The following is an 18563-nucleotide window of genomic DNA, read 5'->3' as shown; positions in this document are numbered from 1 at the left end:
GTATTGCCGTATAAAGGGGTGGAGTTATTTGGGGTCGGTCTATCGGACCTGGTGGCCACGGCAACGGCTGGAAAATCCACCTTTTTACCCCAAGTCACCTCGCAGCAGAAAAAGATACCGTCTTTTCAGGCTCAGTCCTTTCGTCCCCATAAGGGCAAGCGGGCAAAAGGCCACTCATATCTGCCCCGGGGCAGAGGAAGGGGAAAAAGACTGCAGCAAACAGCCTCTTCCCACGAACAGAAGCCCTCCCCCGCTTCTGCCAAGTCCTCAGCATGACGCTGGGGCCTTACAAGCGGACTCAGGCACGGTGGGGGCCCGTCTCAAGAATTTCAGCGCGCAGTGGGCTCACTCGCAAGTGGACCCCTGGATCCTGCAGGTAGTATCTCAGGGGTACAAATTGGAATTCGAGACGTCTCCCCCTCGCCGGTTCCTGAAGTCTGCTTTACCAACGTCTCCCCCCGACAGGGAGGCGGTATTGGAAGCCATTCACAAGCTGTATTCCCAGCAGGTGATAATCAAGGTACCCCTCCTACAACAGGGAAAGGGGTATTATTCCACGCTGTTTGTGGTACCGAAGCCGGACGGCTCGGTGAGACCCATTTTAAATCTGAAATCCTTGAACACTTACATAAAAAGGTTCAAGTTCAAGATGGAGTCACTCAGAGCAGTGATAGCGAACCTGGAAGAAGGGGACTATATGGTGTCTCTGGACATCAAGGATGCTTACCTCCATGTCCCAATTTGCCCTTCTCACCAAGGGTACCTCAGGTTTGTGGTACAGAACTGTCACTATCAGTTTCAGACGCTGCCGTTTGGATTGTCCACGGCACCCCGGGTCTTTACCAAGGTAATGGCCGAAATGATGATTCTTCTTCGAAGAAAAGGCGTCTTAATTATCCCTTACTTGGACGATCTCCTGATAAGGGCAAGGTCCAGAGAACAGTTAGAGGTCGGAGTAGCACTATCTCAAGTAGTACTACGACAGCACGGATGGATTCTAAATATTCCAAAATCGCAGCTGATTCCGACGACACGTCTGCTGTTCCTAGGGATGATTCTGGACACAGTACAGAAAAAGGTGTTTCTCCCGGAGGAGAAAGCCAAGGAGTTATCCGACCTAGTCAGGAACCTCCTAAGACCAGGCCAAGTGTCAGTACATCAATGCACAAGGGTCCTGGGAAAGATGGTGGCTTCTTACGAAGCGATTCCATTCGGCAGATTCCACGCAAGAACTTTTCAGTGGGATCTGCTGGACAAATGGTCCGGATCGCATCTTCAAATGCATCAGCGGATAACCCTGTCTCCAAGGACAAGGGTGTCTCTCCTGTGGTGGTTACAGAGTGCTCATCTCCTAGAGGGCCGCAGATTCGGCATTCAGGATTGGGTCCTGGTGACCACGGATGCCAGCCTGAGAGGCTGGGGAGCAGTCACACAGGGAAGAAATTTCCAGGGCTTGTGGTCAAGCATGGAAACGTCACTTCACATAAATATCCTGGAACTAAGGGCCATTTACAATGCCCTAAGTCAGGCAAGACCTCTGCTTCAGGGTCAGCCGGTGTTGATCCAGTCGGACAACATCACGGCAGTCGCCCACGTAAACAGACAGGGCGGCACAAGAAGCAGGAGGGCAATGATGGAAGTGGTAAGGATTCTTCGCTGGGCGGAGAATCATGTGATAGCACTGTCAGCAGTGTTCATTCCGGGAGTGGACAACTGGGAAGCAGACTTCCTCAGCAGACACGATCTTCACCCGGGGGAGTGGGGACTTCACCCAGAAGTCTTCCACATGATTGTGAACCGTTGGGAAAAACCAAAGGTGGACATGATGGCGTCCCGCCTCAACAAAAAACTAGACAGATATTGCGCCAGGTCAAGGGACCCTCAGGCAATAGCTGTGGACGCTCTGGTAACACCGTGGGTGTACCAGTCAGTGTATGTGTTCCCTCCTCTTCCTCTCATACCAAAAGTACTGAGAATCATAAGAAGGAGAGGAGTAAAGACTATACTCGTGGCTCCGGATTGGCCAAGAAGGACTTGGTACCCGGAAATTCAAGAGATGCTCACGGAAGACCCGTGGCCTCTACCTCTAAGAAAGGACCTGCTCCAGCAGGGACCATGTCTGTTCCAAGACTTACCGCGGCTGCGTTTGACGGCATGGCGGTTGAACGCCGGATCCTGAAGGAAAAAGGCATTCCGGATGAAGTCATCCCTACCCTGATCAAAGCCAGGAAGGATGTAACCATACAACATTATCACCGTATTTGGCGAAAATATGTTGCGTGGTGCGAGGCCAGGAAGGCCCCTACAGAGGAATTTCAACTGGGTCGTTTCCTGCATTTCCTGAAAACAGGACTGTCTATGGGCCTCAAATTAGGGTCCATTAAGGTTCAAATTTCGGCCCTGTCAATATTCTTCCAAAAAGAACTGGCTTCTGTTCCTGAAGTTCAGACGTTTGTCAAGGGAGTACTGCATATACAGCCTCCTTTTGTGCCTCCAGTGGCACCTTGGGATCTCAATGTAGTTTTGGGATTCCTAAAATCACATTGGTTTGAACCACTCACTACTGTGGACTTAAAATATCTCACATGGAAAGTGGTAATGCTGTTAGCCCTGGCTTCAGCCAGGCGTGTCTCAGAATTGGCGGCTTTATCCTATAAAAGCCCTTACCTAATTTTTCATACGGACAGGGCAGAATTGAGGACTCGTCCTCAATTTCTCCCTAAGGTGGTTTCAGCATTTCACTTAAACCAGCCTATTGTGGTGCCTGCGGCTACTAGGGACTTGGAGGATTCCAAGTTGCTGGACGTAGTCAGGGCCCTGAAAATATATGTTTCCAGGACGGCTGGAGTCAGGAAATCTGATTCGCTGTTTATCCTGTATGCACCCAACAAGCTGGGTGCTCCTGCTTCTAAGCAGACGATTGCTCGTTGGATTTGTAGTACAATTCAGCTTGCACATTCTGTGGCAGGCCTGCCACAGCCAAAATCTGTAAAAGCCCATTCCACACGGAAAGTGGGCTCATCTTGGGCGGCTGCCCGAGGGGTCTCTGCTTTACAACTTTGCCGAGCAGCTACTTGGTCAGGGGCAAACACGTTTGCTAAATTCTACAAATTTGATACCCTGGCTGAGGAGGACCTGGAGTTCTCTCATTCGGTGCTGCAGAGTCATCCGCACTCTCCCGCCCGTTTGGGAGCTTTGGTATAATCCCCATGGTCCTTTCGGAGTCCCCAGCATCCACTAGGACGTTAGAGAAAATAAGAATTTACTTACCGATAATTCTATTTCTCATAGTCCGTAGTGGATGCTGGGCGCCCATCCCAAGTGCGGATTGTCTGCATTACTTGTACATAGTTATTGTTACAAAAATCGGGTTATTGTTGTTGTGAGCCATCTTTTCAGAGGCTCCTTCTGTTATCATGCTGTTAACTGGGTTCAGATCACAAGTTGTACGGTGTGATTGGTGTGGCTGGTATGAGTCTTACCCGGGATTCAAAATCCTTCCTTATTGTGTACGCTCGTCCGGGCACAGTATCCTAACTGAGGCTTGGAGGAGGGTCATAGGGGGAGGAGCCAGTGCACATCAGCTAGTCCTAAAGCTTTTACTTTGTGCCCAGTCTCCTGCGGAGCCGCTATTCCCCGTGGTCCTTTCGGAGTCCCCAGCATCCACTACGGACTATGAGAAATAGAATTATCGGTAAGTAAATTCTTATTATTAACCCCTGCCAGAACTTTTACAATAGCGGGAGAAAGCCCGCCGAAAAAGGGGCGGAGCCATCTCCCTCAGCACACTGGCGCCATTTTCCCTCACAGCCCCGCTGGAGGGATCGCTCCCTGGCTCTCCCCTGCAGTCCTGCACTACAGAAAAGGGTTAAAAAGAGAGGGGGGGCATAAATTAGGCGCAGTATAAATATATTATGCAGCTATAAGGGAAAAACACTCTGTATAGTGATATCCCTGTGGTATATAGCGCTCTGGTGTGTGCTGGCATACGCTCCCTCTGTCTCCCCAAAGGGCTTTGTGGGGTCCTGTCCTCTGTCGGAGCATTCCCTGTGTTTGTGCTGTGTGTCGGTACTGCTGTGTCGACATGTATGATGAGGATAATGATGTGGAGGCGGAGCAAATGCCTGTGAATGGGATGTCACCCCCTTGCGGGGTCGACACCGGTGTGGATGGACTTATGGAAGGAATTACGTGACAGTGTCAACTCCTTACATAAAAGGTTTGACGACATAGGACAGCCGGCTGCTCAGCTTGTGCCTGTCCAAGCGTCTCAAATGTCATCAGGGGCTCTAAAACGCCCGCTACCTCAGATGGCAGACACAGATGTTGACACGGATACCGACTCCAGTGTCGACGACGATGAGACTAGTGTACCTTCCAATAGGGCCACCCGTTACATGATTGAGGCAATGAAAAATGTATTACACATTTCTGATAATACCCCAGGTACCACAAAAAAGGGTATTATGTTTGGTGACAGAAAACTACCAGTAGTTTTCCTACATCTGAGGAATTGATATGAGGTGTGTGAGGAAGCGTGGACTTCCCCCGATAAGAAATTGATAATTTCTAAGCAGCGTACCCTTTTCCGCCAGAGGATAGGTCACGTTGGGAAATACCCCCTAGGGTAGATAAAGCGGTTACACGCTTATTAAAAAAGGTGGCACTACCGTCTCCGGATACGGCCGCTCTGAAGTACCTGCTGATAGAAAGCAGAAAACTACCCTTAAAGCTATATACACACACACGGGCATTATATTGAGACCTGCTATTGCCTCCGCATGGATGTGCAGTGCGGCAGCTGCGTGGTCAGATTCCCTGTCGGATAATATTTATACTATAGATAGGGACAATATCTTGCTGAAAATAGAGCATATAAAAGACGCTGGCATCACTAATAAGCGATATGTAAAACCATTGCCGCCAGACGGGGGTTATGGACTCGGCAATGGTCGAGCGATGCTGATTCAAAACGGCACATGGCAGTTTGCCCTATAAGGGGGTGGAACTGTTTGGGGATGGTCTTTCAGACCTCGTTTCCACAGCTACGGCTGGGAAATCAAAACTTTTGCCACAAGCTACCCCACAGCAAAAGTAAGCACTGTAGTATCAGGTACAGTCCCTTCGGCCCCAGAAAAGTAGAGGACTAGAGGCTCATCTTTTCTGCGAAGAGGAAAAGGTAGAGGGAAAAAGCTGCAGCACACAGCTAGTTCCCAAGAGCAGAAGTCCTCCCCTGCGTCCGGTAAGTCCACAGCATGACGCTGGGGCTGCTCAGGCGGACCCGGGTACGGTGGGGGCCCCTCTCAGAGATTCAGCGCACAGTGGGCTCTCTCACAGGTGGATCCCTGGGTTCTTCAAACAGTATCTCAGAGGTACAGGCTGGAATTCGAGACGTCTCCCCCCCGCCGTTTCCTAAAATCTGCCTTACCGGCAACTCCCTCTGCCAGGGAGGCAGTGTTGGTGGCTATCCAAAAACGGTATTCACAGCAAGTGATTATCAAGGTACCCCTCCTTCAACAGGAAAAGGGTTACTTTTCCACAATGTTTGTGGTACCGAAACCGGACGGTTCGGTGAGACCCATCTTAAATTTAAAATCCTTGAACACACATAACAAAAGATTCGAGTTAAAGATGGAATCGCTCAGGGCGATTATTGCGAACCTGGACGAGGGGGGTTACAGGGTCTCTCTGGACATCAAGGATACTTACCTGCATGTCCCCATTTGCCCTCCTCACCAGGAGTACCTCAAGGTTGTGGTACAGGACTGTCACTATCAGTTCCAGACGCTGCCGTTTGGATTATCCACGGCACAGAGGGTCTTTACCAGGGTAATGACCGAAATGATGATACTCCTTCGCAAGAAGGGAGTTTACTTATCCCGTACTTGGACGATCTCCTAATAAAGGCGAGCTCCAAGGAACAGTTGGTAAGGGGGTAGCACTTTCTCGGGAAGTGCTGCAACAGCAGGGCTGGATTCTCAATTCCAAAGTCACAGCTGGTCCCGACGACACGTCTTCTGTTCCTGGGAATGATTCTGGAAACAGACCAGAAAAAAGTGTTTCTTCCAATGGAAAAAGCCGAGGAGTTGTCAGAAACCTCCTAAGACCGGGACAGGTGTCGGTACATCAATGCACACGAGTCCTGGGAAAAATGGTAGCTTCGTACGAAGCAATTCCATTAGGAAAGTTCCACGCAAGGAATTTCCAGTGGGACCTGTTGGACAAATGGTCCGGGTCCCATCTCCAGATACAGCAGCGGATAACCCGGTCGGCAAGAACCAGGGTGTCGCTGCGGTGGTGGCTGCAGAGGGCTCATCTACTAGAGAGCCGCAGATTTGGAATACAGGACTGGGTCCTGGTGACCACGGATGCCAGCCTTCGGGGCTGGGGTGCAGTCACACAGGGAGTGAAATTCCAAGGACTGTGGTCAAGACAGGAGATTTCACTTCACATAAATTTTCTGGAGCTAAGAGCCATTTACAAGGCCCTAACCCAAACAAGGCCCCTGCTTCAAAACCAGCCGTACTGATCCAATCAGACAACATCACGGTGCTCGCCCATGTAAACAGGCAGGGCGGCACAAGAAGCAGGAGGGCAATGGCAGAAGCCACAAGGATTCCCCGTTGGGCGGAAAATCATGGGGTAGCACTGGCAGCAGTGTTCATTCCGGGAGTGGACAACTGGGAAGCAGACTTCCGCAGCAGACTCCACCCGGGAAAATAGGGACTTCATCCAGAAGTCTTCCAAATGCTGGTAAACCGTTGGGAAAGACCACAGGTGGACATGATGGCGTCCCGCCTCAATAAAAAAGATATTGCTCCAGGTCAAGAGAACCTCAGGCGATCGCTGTGGACGCTCTAGTGACACCACGGGTGTACCAGTCGGTTTATGTGTTCCCTCCTCTCCTCTCATACCCAAGGTACTGAGGATAATAAGAAAAAGAGGAGTAAGAACTATACTCATTGTTCCGGATTGGCCAAGAAGGGCTTGGTACCAGGAACTTCAAGAGATGATCTCAGAGGACCCATGGCCTCTGACACTCAGACAGGATCTGCTGCAGCAGGGGCCCTGTCTGTTAAAAGACTTACCGCGGCTGCGTTGACGGCATGGCGGTTGAATGCCGGATTCTGAGTGAAAAAGGCATTCCGGAGGAAGTCATTCTTATCCTGATCAAAGCCAGGAAGGATGTCTGCCTGAAGTTCAGACGTTGTAAGGGAGTGCTGCATATTCAGCCCCTTTTTGTACCCCAGTGGCACCTTGGGATCTCAATGTGGTTTTGGAGTTCCTGGAATCACATTGGTTTGAGCCACTTAAAACCGTGGATTTGAAATATCTCACATGAAAAGTGGTCATGTGTTGGCTCTGGCTTCGGCCAGGCATGTGTCAGAATTGGCGGCTTTGTCATGAAAAAGCCCTTACCTGACTTTCCATATGGATAGGGCAGAGTTGAGGACTCGTCCTCACTTTCTCCCGAAGGTGGTATCAGTCTTTCACTTGAACCAACCTATTGTGGTGCCTGCGGCTACTAGGGACTTGGAGGATTCCAAGTTACTGGACGTAGTCAGGGCCCTGAAAATTTATTTTTCCAGGACGGCTGGAGTCAGGAAAACTGAATCGCTGTTTATCCTGGATGCACCCAACAAGCTGGGTGCTCCTGCTTCTAAGCAGATTATAGCGCGCTGGATTTGTAGCACTATTCAGCTTGCGCATTCTGCGGTGGACTACCGCAGCCTAAATCTGTAAAAGCCCATTCCACAAGGAAGGGGGCTCATCTTGGGCGGCTGCCCGAGTGGTCTCGGCTTTACAACTTGGTCGAGCTGCTACTTGGTCAGGGGCAAACACGTTTGCAAAATTCTCCAAAATTGATACCCTGGCTGTGGAGGGCCTTGAGTTCTCTCATTCGGTGCTGCAGAGTCATCCGCACTCTCCCGCCCGTTTGGGAGCTTTGGTATAATCCCCATGGTCCTTACGGAGTTCCCAGCATCCACTAGGACGTCGGAGAAAATAAGATTTTACTCACCGGTAAATCTATTTCTCGTAGTCCGTAGTGGATGCTGGGCGCCCATCCCTACTGCGGATTGTCTGCAATACTTGTACAAAGTTATTGTTACAAAAATCAGGGTTGTTATGGCGAGCCATCTGTTCAGAGGCTCCATTTGTTATCATACTGTTAACCGGGGTTCCTATCACGAGTTATATGGTGTGATTGGTGTGGCTGGTATGAGTCTTACCCGGAATTCAAAATCCTTCCTTATTGTGTCAGCTCTTCCGGGCACAGTGTCCTAACTGAGGCTTGGAGGAGGGTCATAGGGGGAGGAGCCAGTGCACACCAGATAGTCCTAAATCTTTCTTTAGATGTGCCCAGTCTCCTGCGGAGCCGTCTATTCCCCATGGTCCTTACGGAGTTCACAGCATCCACTACGGACTACGAGAAATAGATTTACCGGTGAGTAAAATCTTATTTTATATTTATTTTTATATATATATATATATATATATGTTGATGGGGGAGGGGGCCTTAGATACAGTATCTGTGTACCGGGCCCCAAAATTTCTAATCTCGGTCTTGGGGGTAAAGTGTATTGACCTGTATATGTGGTTGACTGACAGTCTGTATATTTGGTTATTGACTGCACCGATTGTGCCTTTTGTGTAACCACATATGTGGTCTATTTATGTTCAAGTTCATGTGGCATTAACAGTTTGAGAAATGGAGAGCAAGCGATCAAAGCCTGGTTTACATTGTGCCTGCTTTTGTTTATTACAATGAAAAGTTTGGTATCAATAGCTTAGGTTGCATTCAAGAATCTTGATGTGTTTTAGAACAGTTATCAGTATCACAGTGCATGTCACACAAAACACTGCAATACCAACACATTTCAGAGTATTTTATTCCAAACTTTTTTTTTTTTATTGAAGCAAAAACACAGTAGACAAATTTTCAAGACCTAGGCATGAGTCCAGCATAAAAATATTACACGTAGTGATAAGCAATATACAATAAACATATCCCAGCGCACTTCCATGGGCATTCTTTACAATATATAGGTGTTCATACAGCTCAAGACTTGTGTAAAATGTGGACACGTAGATAATGCTTGGATATAAATGTGAGAGACACAATTAAAAACAAAAGTAAATTAAAAAGGTGTTTGGAACTCGCCCATTGGGCAATGTAATAGAAGATTCACCCAGAATGTGAGTTTCGCACCACTGGGTCAGACGCATGGTATGATAGCTCTGGCATCGCGTTGAGGTTGGCAAAAATGCAATAAAACTTTCCAATGTATCAAAAAAGGAAGAGTCCTCCTTCTCCTTATCAAACATCATCTCTACCCAGTCTATTCCAAAAAATAAAAGTAAGTTTCTCCTTATATAAATGGAAATGAATATTGGTTGGGTGTAAACGTTCTTGAAGATTGGCCTTTTTTTGCCACAGCACAGCAAGCAATGATATCCTACTGCCCGGAATAAGCCTCTTCCCACTCGTAAAAATGCCCAGAACAGCCCATTCAGGAGTGAAAGGCACAAAGTTGACCAGGTGGATCTCTGCCTCCCACCCTACCCGCCCCTAGAAGCCCTGGACCACTGGACACTACCAGAGATGGTGATAAAGGTCAGCCTCCTCCCTAGCACATCTAGGACAAGTATGAGAATATTATCAACCCAATCTTACCATATGTGGAGGGACATGTAAGTTCTACGATATACATTTAAGAAAAGCTCATTGCAGATGTGTCCTCCCTCATGGTTGCTGCAGTCATGTTAAACTATGTGAATAAGACTCACAAGCAGACTCTGCTGATTAAAATGTATATGCAGCATGCCTATATTCTGTGTACGAATGCGGCTGTATCTGCATACAAAATGCTACGTTACAGTGTTTTCCTGGAGAACACTGTAGCATAGCATTTCGTATGCAGATATGTAATCAGCAAAGTCCGCTAATGCGTCTTATTCACATAGCGATGCAATAAAAATGCATTTTCGTCAAAAAAGTTGCCAGACGTTAGCAGAGTGAACTGCCAGCTCACTAATGCCAGGCATCTTGCGGTGCATGGAGTATTGAGGCTAGATGTATGAGGACACGTCTGTATATGTACTAGCAGTCATCAGTGTACGCGACCTCCGCAATCCTCGTACGAAGTCATTAATAGGAAGAGTTGGGAATTGTGTCAGCCATTGGCGCATCTCTGATTGAACAATGATCTAGGTCCTCCCTTAGGAATCTATAATAGATAACAATGGCCTTACATGAGGGTATTGTTTTAGAAGACATTTGTCTAACAGATTATGCCAGTCGGCATCTGAGAATGCCTACACCACAGATGCTGTGTAATGTGCCTGAAAGTAAGTTAGTGGATAAGTCCACAGGATCTTGAATTTCACCGTTGCCTCGAGCAATGTCAGGGGTCGTTTTGCATCAAAGTCAAGTAGATGACTTAAACTGTGAACCCCTCATCACCACCTTTCACGCTGTAAAATAAGCCACCTCTCCCCTTTGGAAGTCTAAATTCTGCAAGAACAGGATTCACAATCCAACGACCAAGCTGAATTATTTACCTGCCCTTCAAGAAGCTCTGGAGGCACTAGCCCAGCATACCCCTGCTTGAAGGCCCCTAGAATCGTGGGCTTGGACAGCTGCCGAGTGTGCTATTATGTTAAGATGGCCCTGGCTGAGAAGGGTACAATTGTATTATATTTGCACAGGGAGTTAATTATTCATAGGTTTTACAGACAGCATATAAATAATACTTGTGCCTCCAAAATAGACAAACCAAGTACCTAATCCCTTCTAATATAAATAGATATGCTATTACAAAAAAAACACCAAAAAAAACATGTTTTAAATTTTTTTTTATTAGATTCCGCCACCAAAGTGTGGCGGATTGAAAATGACGAATTTACTGTCTAAAAGCACTGTTGTCGAATTTCCAAACTTCAATTGAATATACTTTTGGCGAATTGCCGCATTTGTACCAATGCAGAAATGTCGAATTTGACAAATGTCGAATTTTAAAAAGTCGAATTTTGAAAGTCCGTTTTTTGGACGGAAAGTACTGAATTGCATTGTCGAATTTTTTTTTTTGGGCAAAAAAGTCCAGTTTTTCGACAATTTCGGGAATTCGACCGCAATTGCATATACCCCTAAAGCTGTGTACGCACTATAAGAATTTGCCATGACTAGACCAATTTAGACCAATGATAATGATCGTCCCGAAGTTGTCCAATATGCACAATATACACTACCCAATAATCCGTTTTTTCCAAGCGATCCTTTCTACTCCAGATTGTCTCACCGATATAGTGTCTTCCTACGATATACGCTAGACATCAGGCCGAGGTCTGTACACACTGCACTTTCTGAACAATAACAAATTGATGTTACCAACATATCGACTGTCGGGCCCTGGTGCAGCGTACACACTACACAATTATTGGCTCAATGACGCAATATCTGACAGGTTGGCCTGAGAATTGCATAGTGTGTACTTAGGTTAAGCAATCTCAATTGTAGTGTCAATGTCCAAAACCACATATTTTTTTTTAATTCTTAAATGCATCATCCACCTATACATATATATTCTAACTGTGTATATAGTTATATACGTGTTTGGTGGGCAAAACAACAATGATTGTGTTAGGCAGATATGTATTAATTAAAAGGAGAAATTTGGGAATTTGTTGGAATACTGTATATATTATCCTAATTGCAACAGATAGTCCAGTGTTTGAGTGACAAAATGAAGAGCAGGGGAGTAACATTTATGTGATACTTACATATTAATGTTTTTTGTTTTTTTATTATCAGTTATCTTGATATTATTATTTCATATTCAAACCATTCTTCAAATGAAGCTTTTGAAAGTATTATTCTTCTCTAACTGCTTTTCTGTAGATTATGTTCAGCACTAGAGTATAATAATCCATTCGCTATATAATGCACAAGATGTGTACTCTGTGTTATTGTGCACTTGTTAGATGACTGTACAGGCAGGCGTGTTTCTATTATGTAGATTGGTTATATAAGACTGGCATTTACACTCTGCAGCTTCCACCATGGAGATCTCTCCTGTGTTACTTCCTGCGAAATTATTGGATGTGTGTAGGGACTAGCTGCCCAGTACCATGAAAAATAATTGGAACAACTAAATATAACTCCAATAACTGCTGCAACATTAGTTCAGATGGAAATGGAAATACCATCACAACAATGTAACCTTTTAGAAGCTTTGAGATGTCTGTCAAATTAATGTGCATTGGTTCTGTTTTTTTCACGCTATGTTGTTATTAACTGTTGTTATTTCTGATACTCAATGGCAGATACATATTGATTGCAAGTAGAAAACTAGTAATTCTAAGGCTGGGTACACCCTTTAATGACCGATCCACCGACCGATGAACCCGCTAACTGAACGGTCAGTTTGGGAAGCTATACTTCCTTACCAATTGGCTGCTCTATATATCTGCCCAGACATCGCAACTGGACAGGCATTTAAATGTGCCTGCCCAGTTGTGATGTCACTGTCGGGGCTCCTGCGACCGCATAACATGTTGGTTGGCAGGTTACCCGTCCTCGCATGCTGATGCACAGATATATCTGTGTGATCTATTGGCATCAGCTCTTCTACGGGGAGACACAATGGGCGGGATGTAATGGCGTCCATGATTGCCGGAGGTGCGGGATGCCGTCCGTCCTCTGATGTTTTTTTTTAAAACCATGCCTTGTAAGTGATTGCCCCTTTAAAAAAACCCATCTGAGATCAGCCGGCATCCCGCACCTCCGGCGATCTGGGATGCCATTACATTCTGCCGAATATATCTGTGAATGGCGTTGACTAAAGACATATGACCTGTACACACCTGCCGATCTACTAGCAATATATCGTTTGTCGGTTGACCGATACATTACAAAGTGTGTAATATTAATGTATTTGTTGCTGTTCTTTTTATGGACAGTCTATTGGTGTGAATTGAACAAATACTAACACATGAGCTGATGACATCCTATCTAGTATAACTTTATGTAGATTCAGGAAAATGGGGTACACACCCGCACAGTGGAGTGTACCCTCATTCATGTGCTATTTCTGATAAATTGTTAATGTGTCATATTTTCTGTTTTATTTTGCAGTAAGTGATAAATGAGTGCCTAGCAGGAGGAAATGTTACAGCACTGTGGAACTGGTGCCAAGATGAACAAAGTGAGTACTATTAGCCAGTTATGTACTCTTTCCATCTTTGCTCTGGGTAAAATGTCTTTTGTCCCTGTTCTTCTATTACTCTTGGTTAATGACCTACAGTGTAATATGTGTGTATGTATATATGGATGGGTGCGCCTAGAGACTGTGCAGCATCTGTCTGTTTTGCAGAAAAGCTGTAAAATATTTTACCCACGCTGCTGGGGCTCTGACCTATTTCTTGGTTTGTTGTCTGTTCGTTATCATGTCACGACTATGTAGTATAATGGTACAACAAGCTAAACCTCGGGGAGTACCTTCATCCATGGCTGGTTTTATGCATTGCTAAGTGTATCAAGTTTATCCCATTTCCTTTATGAGAATTCCCAAGTTTCACAGGGAGTGGCTACTGTAATTATATACAGAGGTAGCTAGTATTAATACACACCTGTTGAATGAGAAGTATGCTTCACATGCGTACTGTGATCTCTGAATAAAATGACTATAGTAACATCACAGCTTAAACTGATGCATCATCTGGGTCCTGAGTGCGGCAAACTGTCATCATCATCATTTGTTTGTAAGTTACAACAGAACTGTAATGCTGGGCAGTTGGTATAGCAAATCACATAGAAAATCAAAATAGCACAGATCAGGTTGATGGAGAATATGAGGAAATACCCTGATTATTGGTCCATCACTTGCAAGAAAAAACACACATGGCTGACTAGCGGGGTCCTGCAAGCTATTGATAATTATACCTGCTCAGACCACAGATGTTGTGCTCTATTTAAAAAAAAAAAAAAAAATCATTAAAATATAGACAGTATCCCTTCCCAAATCCTCAACCAGCACAATGTCCCACTTCTATAATGAAAACCAACCCAGGCTGCACAACACAGGTCCACATAGGTAAAGGTGGGGCCATAAACCCTGCTAATCCTAATCATCCTGTGGAGGTCATGCTAATTAATAAGATTTAGACAATTTAAGAGATAGTTTGCATGGACGAGGTTCCCTCATTACAGTAAAAATAAAAACTGAAATGACACAAAATCAGACAATTTACAATATGTTGGATATACCACTTTTGTATTACATTTTATTTCTTTCATTACTCCATAGAGCATTTATGATATGAGCTGTTGTAACTGTGAACACCTTGCAGTTCTCCATTGCTCAGTCTCCAGTATGTCTCTCTTTTTTTTTTTTTACCTGCCCCGCTCAGCTCAGTACTGACGTTTGATTCATTGTAACATTAACTGTATTCATTATTCTTACCACTAACACAGAGGTTCTCACACGCTGTCCTCAAGTCACCCCAAGGGTGCAGGTTTTACGTATATCCATGCTTGGCCACAGGTGACTTAATTAGCACCTCAGTCAATTTTATTTAACCATCTGTGCTGAACCATGAATATACCTAAAACCTGGACTGCTGGGGTCCCTTGAGGACCGCGTTTGAGAACCTCTGCACTAGTATCTGCATGTCGTACTTCATTCAGCATCTTTAGCTTGAGTTTAGTTTGCAATTAAACAGTTAGATTGTTATAAAGACTATGCTTTAAGCATTTTTACTTCATTTATTTTTCACATCTGCGTGAAATACTGGAATTGTAAAGAAATCTGAAGGCGTTTGTTTAGGGTGGTGTTGAGTCATTAGAACATTTCCTTTGCAAGTGACCTAAATTGCCTCACAAAAATGTGCTCAGTATGACAGGAAAGACAAGTTTTCTTGTAAGGTTGCTAGTGTTTTTCTATTTCTCTTCTTACAGGGAATACATTGCTACTTTCTAGTGCGTCCACTAGGGGGCACAGCAGATGTTAGTTCGCTGGGTATTGGTGGTGTGGGAGTGAGCAGCACCAAAGAGTTCAACAAGTGTTCGTAGCCAGGCTTGGACTGGCCCACAGGGGTACTGGGGAAACCACCGGTGGGCCCCACTGCCTGGGGGCCCACCTCCTCCTCCTCTAGGGATCAGGTTCCAGACTGTGCACTTGAATTATACATTATACATATGTTACCTTATACTGGACTATGGTGTATTTTCTACAGCGCATTGCTGTTATTAATCTGGTACATTATCATGCATGCATCAGCTGCATTTACTGTATATATTCATGAAGGGGCCCAGACGTTGCACTCTCTAATGGTTAGTCAAACCAATGAGGTGGCAGGCCACACCCCCTCTGCATACAGGCCACACCCCTAACATGGGCCCCTACCACTGCATTCCCCCGGTGGGCCCTACATGACCCAGTCCGACACTGTTCGTAGCATACCTCAGTCCCCCTTCCCCTATACCCTGCCCCTCTGGCCCGGACCTGCCATTTTTTTCTTTGGCGATTGCAGGAGCGGCACAGAGTGGGGCTGGTGTTCAGCCTTGTCGTTTTTTTCTCTCTTTGAGCTGCATTATGGGCGTCCAGTGGACGCCTATACAGCAGCTACAACACCTGGCGATGGCAGCGGCAGCACTGACGACTTGGTCGGTGACTTCTGCCACGTGGGGACCTCTCCCCTGTATCTTGCTCACAGAGCCTGATCCTTTGCTAGACTCCTGTCTGCATCATATGGCTTGAGTGTTGAGTATGAGTGCCCACCAGGTCTTAAAGTGGTCCTGGAGAGGTGATGGAACTCATTTACCCCACCACCCACCCCCCCTCACATTAAGAGGAGCCAGGGCCAGTGCAAGTGTTTTCGGCAATCCCCTGCAAACTAGAAATTGGTGCCGTACTTCCCAGACTTTATAAAGGGACATTGATCTCACAAAGAAGCAGCATGGTCACATAATAGTACCCCAAATTCAAATTACACCACACAGTAGCACAATCTAATTCACATTACACCGCATGTAGTGCCCCTGATTCATTTTACACCACATAGTAATTCAACTTATTCAGGTTACGTCACTCAGTAGTGCCCTATATTCACATTGCACTACACAGTGGTACCCTTTATACACATTATGTCACACAGTAGTGCCCCTTATATACAATGCCCACAGTAGTGCCCCTTATACACAATTCCCACAGTAGTGCCCCTTACACACAATGCCCACAGTTGTAGTGCCCCTTACACATAATGACTAAAGTAGTACCACTTGTGCACATAATGCCCACAGAAGTGCTGCTTATGCACAAAATGCCCACAGTAGTAGTGCCGCTTATATATAGAATGTCCACAGTAGTAGTGCCCCTTACATATAATGCCCAAAATAGTAGTGCCCCTTAAACGGAATGACCACAGTAGTGTCTCTTATACACATGATGCCCACAGTTTTGCACCTTATACACATCTACTTCTGTCACTCTAGCAGCTCACCGCCTCTGTCCCTCCAGCAGCTCCATGCCCTGTATCCATCCAGAAGCTCCTGAACCTCTCTTGTCCCTCCAGCCCCCTCTCATCTTGTCTTAAAGATGCACAGAGCCTGCTCCTCTTTACGGCTCTTCTTCACTTCAGCGATGAGAGCATGACAACACATATGCCATGCAGGAAAAGGAAGCAACTGGGACCTGAGGATGGGATGAATGCTGTCCAACAGACACAGCGTGTGTGAGTACCAGCAGGGGTGGGCTTTAAATGCAGGAGGACCATGGAGCCACCAGGACCTGAGGAAGGGGGAGGTGACTGCAGCTCATCAGTAACACTAGCGCCACCTGCATCATCTACATACCCTCCAACATTTTACACATAAAAATCGGTACAAATTCGAAAAGGGGGTGTGGCCACGGGTAAATGGGGGCATGGTCACGCCCCTTTTCCTATACTTTAAGCGGAAGTTTGGAGAGCCAAAAATCGGTACAGACCATAAAAAAAAGGTACTGTACCTGCCAAAAAGGTACAGTTGGAGGGTATGCATCTATTGATGGATGTGATGGGGCATGTTTTTCTGTTTGGAACTACTGTGCAGGGCAATGGAGGTGGGGGAACTAGTTCCCCCTAATATTACAGGTGGTTCCACCTCATCATCCCAATCCCCCCCTCCCCCCCCCCCCCCCCACGTTATCCACTGGCACCCACTTCTTTTAGTTCTTTGAGAGTTCAATTTGCTTGTGGGTTGTGCATGTGAACTTTTTCTTTTGCCACTCACCATATTGGAACAAACCTTGGAATGTGTAAATAACTGAAAGTATTATTGCACTATCTGGTATTGTTACAGCTGCCGTACTGCTTGCAGTATGGGATAGTTGTACTCCCTGGCACTACAGTTACTTCACTTTCAGCTGGGTCTCAGTTTGTGAAGTTTTTTTGTGGGGAAATATGCCTCCTAAGGTCAGAGTTGACAAGGAGGTCACTACACCTGTGCCACGCACTTGTGATCCGTACAGCGATGCCATGTGCTACCGTTGTTTTACAGTTTCAAGAAGAGAATCGCCTACAGTGACACAAGTGCCTGAAGAACCAGCTTGGGCTTCTGCATTGACGCATGTGATGTCCCAGTAAGTTGATCACTTGTTGGCTCCTCCGTCGACTGTGCCTGCTGCTATGACTCCTGGTACACCAGTAGTCATGGCAGGGATGGTACAGCCTTCACAGGCTTATGCTGAGCCACCATGTACAGTCATTTGCGCAGTCTGTACAGTTCTTGGCAGATATTGCAGCTGGAGTACAGCCTTTCTGGGTCATGGATCCAGGCGCAGGTCACTGACACAGATGAGTTCTAATCCTTTATCAGAGGAAGACTCTGAACCGGACTCGGAACAGGAATCCCTTTCAGACCAAGGGTCAGCTGGTTCTGACTCAGGCCACTACAGTTCCTGAGGACTCCATGTCTCTCACGGATGTAGATGCACTGGTCACAGCAGTGAGAGCAGTGCTTCAGATTGAAGAAATGGACCCATCACACTGGAATAAGGCTCTGCTTTTCAAACGTCAGAAGAAGGAAGCTACTAATTTTCCTTCATCGGCCCAGCTGGAGGAACTTTTGGAGGTGGAATGGGCGCAGCCAGCTAAGTGGGTACAGTTATCCAAGCGTATGGCTTCCTTTTACCCTCTTCCACCCAAGGAGAGTGCTAGGTGGGAGATTGCACGTTTGGTTAGAGCCTCTGTGCTGCCCATCCCGGATTAATCTTCATTTAAGGATTCCACAGAGAAGAAACTGGAGAATTTCTTAAAAGACGCTTGTTCTCAGGCCGGAGCTATTACTCGCCCAGCACTAGCATCAGGCTGGGTGGCTACGGCTATTGGAGAATGGGCAGAAAAGTTGGAGCATAGACTTACAGGAAACAAGAGCAGAAGGGAATTACTGGCGAATGTATTAAATATTCAGAGGGCAAGTATCTATTTGGGTGAGACAGCTATTACTGGAGTGTTAGCATCCAAGGTTTCAGCCTCCATGAGAGCAGCCAGAAGGGCTTTTTGGCTATGGTCTTGGCGAGCAGACG

General features: G+C 46.2%; 1 protein-coding gene across 4 annotated transcripts in view; it reads left to right on the top strand.

The window, feature by feature from the left end:
* The window catches only part of INPP4A (inositol polyphosphate-4-phosphatase type I A), a 266919-nt gene that overhangs the window by 114056 nt on the left and 134300 nt on the right, over nucleotides 1-18563 (top strand). For all 4 annotated transcript variants that reach the window (XM_063953338.1, XM_063953341.1, XM_063953340.1 and 1 more), the window contains exon 2: nucleotides 13136-13205. The gene's annotated coding sequence lies outside the window, so the exon portion shown is untranslated. The remainder of the gene's footprint in view (nucleotides 1-13135; nucleotides 13206-18563) is intronic.

This window comes from Pseudophryne corroboree, chromosome 2 (assembly GCF_028390025.1).
Source record: "Pseudophryne corroboree isolate aPseCor3 chromosome 2, aPseCor3.hap2, whole genome shotgun sequence".
In the NCBI taxonomy this organism is placed as follows: Eukaryota; Metazoa; Chordata; class Amphibia; order Anura; family Myobatrachidae; genus Pseudophryne; species Pseudophryne corroboree.
This window is presented reverse-complemented; position numbering and strand designations above follow the sequence as displayed.